Source organism: Acipenser ruthenus, chromosome 24, assembly GCF_902713425.1.
Source record: "Acipenser ruthenus chromosome 24, fAciRut3.2 maternal haplotype, whole genome shotgun sequence".
In the NCBI taxonomy this organism is placed as follows: domain Eukaryota; kingdom Metazoa; phylum Chordata; class Actinopteri; order Acipenseriformes; family Acipenseridae; genus Acipenser; species Acipenser ruthenus.
Window position 1 is genome coordinate 7,783,506 of NC_081212.1, and position 10,934 is coordinate 7,794,439.

At 37.8% G+C, this 10,934-nt stretch overlaps 1 protein-coding gene across 1 annotated transcript in view; it reads right to left on the reverse strand.

Moving 5' to 3' along the window:
- LOC117429952 (NADPH--cytochrome P450 reductase-like) overlaps positions 1-3,593 on the reverse strand; it is a 31,201-nt gene extending 27,608 nt beyond the window's left edge. The window contains exon 1 of the mRNA XM_058998307.1: positions 3,436-3,593. The gene's annotated coding sequence lies outside the window, so the exon portion shown is untranslated. The remainder of the gene's footprint in view (positions 1-3,435) is intronic.
- Between the last annotated feature and the right edge of the window lie 7,341 nt (positions 3,594-10,934).

Genomic DNA, 10,934 nt, shown 5'->3' on the forward strand with positions numbered 1-10,934 from the left:
ATTATTTGTGAATCTCTTCGTAAACACACGTATTCCCTTTCTAGTCGGAAAAGTCATTACAAATCATCAAAAATAGTTTGCACTGTAAATGTTTATCACATTACCATTTACATCCTATCTCAACATAGTTATGTGTGCCATTTAAAATGAACACAACATCAAAAACATTAAACTCAAGATAAAACTGTAATAACTAACAAAGATAAACTTTTTAGTGAAGCAACATAAAAATGATCCCAAGGGACTCGGCATAGCTGTCACTTTGCACTCCCGGCGCTCTGTGGTTTTCTTCCTTCGTTTTTCTTTGGCAAGTATGAAATGTATCCATTTTGGAGAAACAATAAACAGGATAATCTGGATTTACTGCATTGATTGTTGCATTGAGTCGTCCTGCATACCCCCGGTTGAAAAGCCCTGCCCTGAGACACGAAAGTTCAGACACCTTCATACTTCTACAATTCTATTTAAACTTCGATACTGTGTTTGGTGCTGTGTATAAAGTCTGACAGGCTGGCATGCTGGATTACCTGCATTAAAATGTCATTACAATTCAGCTACTTGCTTCACAATGCAATACAGAGTCTGATTCACAAAGACTTAATTAGTTAAAGATGTTTTTTTAATAAAATAGTTTGGCATTCTTGAATAACTTAACTAGACTGTTAAAAAAAATCTAAAATGGTTTCATGAACATCAAACTTGGGGTGGAAAACAATTCTTTAGATAACTTTGCAATTGGCACCCATAATGGTTTCCATGGAGATCCAGCTACCTGGCAAGCCCAGTCTGAGACTCTTCAAGCTGGCAGCACAGCTCTACTTCCAGCAAGAGAGATGGGACAGACGCAACCTCACTGGTCTCCATGGCAATACATTCAGTTACTCGCAGGGTTTATCAACACAAACAGCCTTCCTAAAGCTCCAAGGACTGGTTGCTTTTTCCTTTTAGAAGGGCCCCCCAGTGGTTCCACATCCACTTATTTACATTTTATCGCCTTAATATATCCACAAACTATAGACAATATACACAAGGCTACTGTAACAGATGGAGAGCAGCTCTGCTGGCGTCTACAAACAAGGTTAACAGTTTCATCCAGAAGCACTAAACACTCAACAGCACTGAATGTAGTAGGGGCGCACAGATGATCACATCGGAATCTGTCCAAATTAACGAAATACCATAATCAGCTTTTCACTGTCATTAGCACCAATTATGTTATTATCATCCATCCTTTTTCAATGACGCAGTAACGCAGGAGCCAAGCTGCAGTGTTGTAAACCTGCCGTGTGGAGATACTTTAAAACAACAGATTCCAATGGATTTCAAATTCAAAGGCTCGGTCTCAAATCTGTGATGTTATACAGGGATGGAAATAAGAACCCCATTGCATAGCTGTATGATCCATTCCTGGTTTTACTACGAGTTAAGGGAGACACATCTGAGCTTGTTACCTGTGCCCCCTGGCACATCAAGCTCAGGAGTCTTAACTCCATCCCTGTTATACTTCAACATGGTGGTGAGACCCACAGTCCTCATCTCATAGTTTAATACTTCTACACCCCTCCCTGCACTGCCCTGTAGCTCCTCTCTTACCTAACAATGGCTTTCTCTGGAGCAGCTGATCTACCCGTTTAGCTGGTCTGCCATCTGTGTAATCCCAGCACAAGTCTACAGCTGCACTAACTCTGTGAACTTAGTTCACATAATAATTAAGCTGCCGATGTTGTTTTACTAAATGAAACACAATCCAGAACTCGCTGGCCTAATTTCTAAACCTCGTTGCAGATAGCTGCCAATGGCACACAAGCTCTCAGATGCTACTAGAGGTTAAGTTGGGATGTTAAAAAACAAACAAAAAAAAAACTGTGCTGCCAAAACCTATTAAAAAAAAAGGAAGAGGCAGGAAAGGTGGAGGTGAAGTCATTCACAGGGAGCTGTACAGTACAGTAATTTACTAAATTCAGCACTACTGAGGATGTAACAGGCACGGACAGGGCTGAATTTTTTTCGGGTCTAAAAACAGATATTTCACGATTATAAACACATTTGCCTCATTCAAAACTGATCAATTTTCTCTTACAGTTATTATACAGCAAACGTCACAGAAATCGTGAAATCCATTCTTCAGTATTTTTCCACCGAGCTGAGCTGGTAAAAACTGCTTGCAGAAAACATCAATTCAATAGTAACAATATTATATCATGTGCATATCGAAGATAACACATTTAACATGTTTCATTCGCATATTCTTTAGAAACCCTTTATCATACAGTATACCAGTCACATAAAACAAAAGCTTCAAAGTGTTTTAAGAATGAAACGAAATTGCTTACATAATTTTTAAGGCAGATGTTGCTACCAGTACAATTTTTACTGGCACTAAGGCAGCTGATTCCGCTGTTGCCAGTATCTGCACAAAACATAGTTTTTTATATAACCATCCACTTCACATTCTCTAAACTTAAAGTCTATGTAAGTGCAGCCATCCTTTTTCTTCAGCCCTGACGGTGTTAAACTCCTGGCAGCAGTGTTTTGGGGGGTTCTTACTGGCAGTATAATGTGTACTGTTAATAGGAAACGCCACAAACACTGCTGCCAGTAGAGTTTCTAAATGGTTCTAATCACTCCAAATTTTTAAACATGCGAGTGAAACTCAATCACTCGAGATCTCCTGCTAGCAGCTACGAAGTATTTACTGGGTTTATACACAGTGGACGGCAGGACCCAGGTGAACGGTCCCCTGCTGCTCTGGACTGGGACGTATGCAATGCACATGAAGTTCCATTCTCTTTATACCCGATTCCAAGTAAACCTCTTTGGAGCACATACATATATATATATATATATATATATATATATATATATATATATATATATATATATATAGATATAGATATAGATATAGATAGATAGATAGAGACAGATACACCCAGAGATTTGACTTTTTTTAAAATAAGTAAATAGATTTGAACTAATCTCAGCCTCTTCACAATAAATATAAAGAATATAGTTACTATTGAATGCAGTACGACGGATGGCAAAATATGTGTAATTTAGTCGTTAGCTCTGTACAGGCCACTGGGGGACGTGTTAACTGCCCTTAAATAAATACATATGCTAAATAAACAAAAGACTACACAGGACTCGTTTATTTTGAATAAATCCCAACCGAACAATTTTCAAAACAATATTTATAGTGGCCATTAAAAAATAAATAACAAATAAAATAAAATAATAATAAAAAAAGCCAATTTCTAGTTCTTAACCCTAAGCAGTATGTAGCTGTACAGTAAGTTTGGAATAAACACAACAAAAAAACAAACAAAATGCATACGGTAACATGACAACATAAATCAAAGAAACGGGGACCACTTCCTATCACAACATATATATTATTTTTAACACTGGCCAAAAAATTACATGTAAACCACTCACTGTAATTTCCTCCTCCTGACAGACTCCGTTGCAGTGTGGAAAGCGCCGCCTCGATACTGCGTGCGCAATAACTCCTGGCCGGCCGGGCGCTACCACCTGCGCAGTCACGGGTGAAGGAGGTGTGTCAAGCGATATAGTGGCCGAAATAAATCAATAGAAACGTGTACAGCATGCGTATAAAACAAAAAAAAATGAAGTAGCACTTTATATTTAGAAATTATTCAGCCTACTTTTTTTAAGAATCGCATTCGAACGTTTAGTGTTGTTAAATTTACCCGTGTTGCTACGATGGTGGTGTCCGCTGAGTAGTCGCCAGATGAGGTGACGTTACGTTCAGAGGAGCACGATTTGTGATAGTTGTCAAGCACGCGCTGGAAAGATAAGCATGAATAAAGCACTGTGTGAAAGTGTATCTCCCCAGTGCCTATTGAACAGGTCTGCTGATTACGTTCCTCAAACTCCCTTCACAATCACGTGTGTAATTTAAATGGGAGCATGATATTGCCAGTGCTATGGGTTTTTTAAAACATTGTGACCTCTTATCTATCTTATCTAAGATTTTGAAATTAAGGTGCGATTGAAAAGTATTTAATCAGATAAAAAAAAAGCAAAGTCATATCGTTTGTCAAACCAGTGTCGGACATTGACCTGTTGCAAAATGTTTTTTTAAATGATTATGTCATATCTTGCTGATGACTTCAAATGAACCGTCACACGCACAGTGCAGGACAGAGGTGCACTAAGTGAGCTATTTCGAGTGGAATCAAAGTCACTAAAGCCCATACTGATTCCAGTCATTTCTTCTGTCAGTTCAGCAAATAGATGAACACGTTTGGGAAGAATATCGAACAGGGGTTTCCAACGACAGACTAACACTCGCATTCACACTCAAGTATAAGTGCTCGCTTAAATTAATGATCAACTTGGCACACATTAGTTGCTTCAGCAAGAAAGGCCAAATAGAGCATTTACTGGGGCAGAGTGTTACAGAGAGGCACGTTGGCCACCAATTTAGCTCAAATGTCTCCATTGATTTTTTTTAATGTTCTACCAATCCTTTTCATTGAGAACAAGTAGTTTCCAATTTAATTTTGTTTGTTTGTTTGTTTCCTGTGTACGATGTTTACAATCAATACAATTCTCAACGACTGTCTGTGTAGCTGACCACTAGAGGGCACTGTCCGTTGTGTTAAGCTGCTTCACCTGGATTCAGCAGCTGCACAGTTGTTTATTTATGATTGATTTATTTGGCAGACACCTTTATCCAAGGCGACTTGCAGGTGTTACAGGGCAGTACAGGGTTACAATGCAAGCTTAATATTTAAATACTGTGTCATTTAAAGCAAGTGTAAATAATACTACTAAAATGCAATACGAACTAGGATGCAACAAGTTAGGATTACAAGAAGTTATATCTACATTAGCAGTGCAATAGTGCAAGGATAGTGCACTATAGTTACCTAGTTATATATGTAACACAGGCTAGATTAGAGTGTCTTTATAGAATCAGAAGACAGCAACATCTAGTGATCCTGTTTCCTTTTGCTGGCAACAGCCCACAGATACTTGGATCATGGCAACTAACAAACAACTCCTGGACTCATAGTCAAAGCACCTTTATACAGATTTCTCAAAACAACACCTGAGTCCATTGCAAACCACTCAAAAATATGTCAAATATCACAGAGGTAAGGGAGCAGAAATACACCAAGAAAATGTAATGTGAACTACATGATGTAAACGAACAAGTCACCTGAACTACATGATATAAAAGAACGAGTCATCTGAACTACACAATAGCATTAGTTTAGTGTTTTAGGATATTCTCTAATAATAGTGCAATTTGAGTAGAAAACACATCAGGTTTAGCCTCTCATTGTGTGTGTGTTGTCATGTAAAACAGGTACTATCGTATTATTTTTCTGTTTATTGAAAGTGCACAGTCCTTTCACTGTGGTGCTATTCTGAGCCTAGCGGAACATCTTTTGTCAAGTGGTATTTACTGATTTCAGCATAGTTGTTAAAGTAGGCCTTTATTAGTTAATAATACTGAGACTGGATGAGACACAATACTTTACCCACAGAGAAGACAGAAATGATAGCAAGTACTAGGCTGACTACTGACTTTTATATATATATGACCTTGATTTCGAAAATCAAATTTCATTTTTTTTCTGCAGTTTTTAATTTGTGTGAATTTAGTGAAAGATAATGAATGCTAAGGCACAAACACACACATTGTGTTGTGGCTGCAATAGATTGTGTTGTGGCTGCAAATATTCATATAATAAAGCAGCACCTATTAAACGGTGATGAACAATGATACGTATGATTCTCTATTATTATTTGAACCTGTCCTCATAGCCCATACCATTAAGCCCTCAGATCAGCCTAGTTGCCTTTCTCTGTACCTTCTCAAGTGCACCAGAACTGGACACACTATTCTAGGTGGATGTAGTCATTTTGTTTAAATATGTAGTCGTAACTTCCCCACACTTGTATTCCACACTCTTTGCAAACAGTTATTTGCATTTTCCTTTCCTGACCATGGTGTACTCAATTCTGGCCCTTGAGATAAAGTCCAGTCCAGGTTCTCACTCCAAGCAGGCTCTAATGTAGTTAATTGAAGCTGCTAAGAGGCAATTAACTCATTTAGAACCGTGTTGGAATAAAGACCAGGACTGGAATGCATCTCAAGGTCCAGCTAGGGCAGCTAGGTGGAGTAGTGGTTAGGGCTCCAGACTCTTGACCAGAGGGTCGTGGGTTCAATCCCACGTGGGAGACACTGCTGCTGTACCCTTAAGCAAGGTACTTTACCTAGATTGCTCCAGTAAAAACCCAACTGTATAAATGGGTAATTGTATGTAAAAAAAAAAAGTGATATCTTGTAACAATTGTAAGTTGCCCTTAGAAATACATTTATTATTATTATTTATTAGAATGGAGTACCAGTGCCTCACCACATTGGAGAGATACTACTTAAAGAGTCCACGAACTATAACCCCAGGATCCTTTTCAAAGCCTTCATTCTCTAATTCCATCCCATTCACATTGTACTTCCAGATTTAAGCCTGATATGCAATCATTCACATCACATGCATGTAAGACTCAAAGTACCACAAGCATTGTGCTGACATGGAAACATGATCAGACTTCGATTGGGGGTAATCTCTTTTAAATCTCAAATCTATTTGCATGCTTTCCAATCCAACTACCTCATTTGTCATTTATATCCTTTATATACCTACCTGCATGAATTTCAATGTTCAATCAGTAATCTGTGACATAGAAACAACAGGCACTCATGTGTGAAAATGGTAGACCACTTTGTGCTTTAATTAGGCATCTTAAACAACTTCTATCATTTGTGGCGATGTGTTCCTTTTCTCTTACTATTTTAAATGAATTACACGTGTGGCCTATTAAAGTCATCAATTAAATCAGTCACTAATTTGCCTATTTTGACAATTGTCAATTATAGTGGTTTGATTTGATATGCAAAACAAATCAAAACCACAGAAGCAATGGGATGTTCTAATAGATTTGCACACCTGTATGAAACGTATATTGGCATGAATGTATTTGCAATTTATTTTTAACATATATTTTGTCAATGTTATCTTTTAAAAATATAATATACTACATTGCAACATGTCACAATATAAAAATGTATCGCAGTATGTTAGAATACATATTTTAAAATATATTATCCACCTACGTCATTTCCATAAGCGATATTAAACACTCAATTGTGCTACATTCAGAAATATAAAATAACATGTTTTTGAAGAAGACACAGTTTAATGAAAATGGAATTTAAGTGGCAGGTGTCATGGTTAAGGGACGCAAATGAGGTGTCATGGTTAAGCATATTAAAATGATGAATTACAGTATGTAAAATAACTCTGTCCTGAAGCGTGACATACTGATAAACGGATGTGGAGACGGAGAGACGCCTCTGTCACAATTCAGTTATCCAGATATATTCAGAAATGTACGTGTGACATACAGATGTGCAAACATACAGGCGTTAGTTCTAAGTTTCTGAATATTCAATGATTGTAAATGATAATCAATGTAAATGGTAATTTTAACCTCAAAAGCTTTGGGGACTTTTGTGTAAATATGTATTCAGGGGCCATGAAAGGAGCTGTTTGTTCTTTTCTTTACTACTTCACTGTGCACTCTGGTTTGTGTAGTGCGGTGCCCCTAGCAGACAGCTGCAGTGCAGGAGGAGCGGTGCAATTCTACCTCATAACACTCAGGGTCCTGGGGCACTGGCTGTCACAATGGATTCTGTTCACATATACAGTAAGCAAGACCAACAGACAGGGCTGCCCCCTACCAGTCATACAATATTGAGTTAATCTACCTGTGGGACACGGCAGCTTTAAGGACTGGTGAGTACCTTCCATGCAGTTCTTAATGGGTGAGATACCACCACCTGCTGGTTGAACAAGGTAATTCATTTAAGTGTATATTTACCACATAGTCTACAAGATGACAAATCAGATTTTTTTTCTATCTTTCTTTCTTTCTTTCTTTCTTTCTTTCTTTTGCAAAATAATTATTCAAATATGACATTAACTGATTCATAACTGATTAATAGGCAAGGATTATTACCTGTACATAAACCTGACAGTCGAGACTAGTGTAAAGTTTCAAACGTATAATCATTCACAGACAGAAATACACTAGACTTATCTGCTTTTTTTAGGTTGCTATTTTAGAGCCCTATTTTAATTAACTAAACACTGGCTGTATTTAGACCAGCCACTGTTTAGATCAACAGATCTAAACAAACCAGCTACGAGCTCCTAACATCCCCAGCAAGTCTGCAGAGGGTATTTCATTCTGCGATCAATCAGTCACAGCTACATGTCACTGCAGTTATAAAATGTGTGTTTTATAACTGCAATGACCCTGGTGTGCACTTCCATTAGGTCTGAAATGTGAAGTTTTGAAAGAAACACATGTTATTGTAAACATGTACTTTCTTTTAAGTGTTTTTAAGTGTTTCACTTCCTCAGTCATTTCACCTCAGCAGTGTCTTTGTGAGTCATGTCATGTTGTCAGTCAATAGGTGATACAGCTGGTTGATTATTGGCAGGAAAGAGGGCATGAAAGGGGTAGGAACAAATCCACTCTCTGGGTGAAATGACCATGGAAGTGCAACATGACCTGAAAGCAAGGCTTGCAAACAGAAATGTCTTGAACTAATGCCGTTTCCACTGCCTGGCACTCCCGGCTACAGCTGCTCACGGCAACAAAACAGGGCGTTTCCACGGCTCGCCCAAGCGACAGAGCACGGCTGTCTGGTGAGGTTTTGTGGGCAGCCGAAGCCTGTAGCGCCAGGCAGTGGAAACAAAGCATTAGTGTAGTACCAGAGGATGGAAATAGTTACCATAACACGTGTTTCTTTCAAAACTGCACATGTTTTTGAAGTATAGAAGGAAGGAACTATGAAATGATTGCTAAGCTTGGACCATTGTATACAGTATTCCCCTACTTTAAAAAAAAAAAAAACATATTGATTGCTAACTGTTTATTTTTAATGTTTAGGTTTGTGTTTTTACTTAGTTTGCTGAAATTGGGGTTTAGGAATTTGGGGTATTAGCCTGATTGTTCCCACTAAAATGAAATTTGAATTCTCTCAAAAGGTTATTGACCCAACAGCTCCTTAACGTCTTGTAGCTATTATGTCATGTTGTAAAGTAATAAAAGGAAAAAAATAAAGTTAAAATTGTTTTCTTTTGCTGTGTTTGTGCTAAAAAAGAAAAAACTAAAAAAAAAATCACTTTTTGTACTTTTTTAGAACCCCTAAATTACACAGCAATCATTTCAGTGTAATACCAGCTGAGGACGCTAGGTGACAGCAGAAACTCAGGATGGCTTCTTGCCGTGGTGAATGTGACTGCCTTCTGTGCCAAGGTGTGGTAACATGCATGTATGTGTGCCAGCTTGTTTGAGATTTATATATATATATATATATATATATATATATATATATATATATATATTCAGATTTCCCAGTAAAATATTCAGTTGTCCACAAATGTAACAGATTATTAACAGATAAGTTAGATACATAGTATATAGATATACAGTAGTGTTTAAAGGTTTGGAAACAACAAATGATTTACAGCAAGACTAGGGCTGGGGATTGTATTGCCCATGTTACCTCACTCAGACCCCTTACTTACTAAATACCCTGGAATCTCTCAAAAGACAATCGCCTCCTCTTTAAAAATAGGCAAAGGATTGTAACGAGCAAGACATCTCACAAGTGGAATGGTCCCCAGAAATGTGCTCCTTTTCCTAGGAAAGCAGTACACGTGGGGATGAGGAGTTTGTTGCTGGATAACTTCACTCAGACTACTTGCCCACAAAATATCCTGGTATCCCTGAATAGAAAGTCGTCTCCTCTTTAAAAATATGCAAGAGATTTTAATGATCAGTGTCTCCCACAAGTGCTTAGGCATCCTAAATATGATCCACTTCCTACCAATGCAGAGTGACTGGGCATGGCATTTCTTCATTTTACTCTCAAAAATAGGTTTCTGGCTGAGGACTGCCAAGGACAACACTGCATCGAATATGGTACCAGTCTGGGCAGAGTCACCACCCAGGAAAATCGTTTTTTGGGTAAAAGGGAAAACAAATGTTCCACCCATTCAGCATTGTTAGTAAATGAATCATATTTAGGTGCCAATTTGGGAGATGGATTGCTCATTAAAATCCTTAGCATATTTTTAAAGAAAATATTACATAGTGTTTAAAATATTGTCCATTTGTCAAGTTCATGATAAAAAGCAGAGCCTGCCTGTGATAATGAAACAACCCTGAGCTCTTTGTTCAGAGCAGTACAGCGCTTTAAACACCTTTCGAAATGGAATGCCTTCATAATATTTACACAGCAACCCTCTCAAAACCCACAGTGAACCAGGCTGATGGACTTCGCTGTTTAGTGTCAACTTGAAGAATCGACAGAATAACCCTGTGTAATGAATGTCTGTCCAGTGAGACTCTCCCATAGGATTTCTCTTCTCTGAAAACAGCTGTCTGATATTCACAGCTCAAAAGCTTTCCAAATCACTTTCTTACTCAGCTTTATAACCTTATTTTCTATTTATTATTTTTCCAGACACCGTTTATCACTCCCCCGTGCTTGGCTGCACACAGTTCTTTAGGTTGGGTTTTAATACCTCCTGCACAGGAAGGAAGTGAATTTATAGTGTGGCGTAGTGCTGTAGTGACAGATCCACTGAGAGTAAGGCATGGAAAGTGAGGGATTTATTTAACCTAGTGTACCATATATCATGTTTTAAAATGAAAATACACCTTTGCTATATGTGTTTCTTTCAAAACTGCACATTTGGGACCTACTGTATGTAAAATAAACAGGTAAGATTTATAGAATAATTTTTTTAGCTACAGTCACTTAAGGAATCTGATTGGATTTTTTTTTTTTTTTGGAAGAGGCAAAAAAAAACACACCC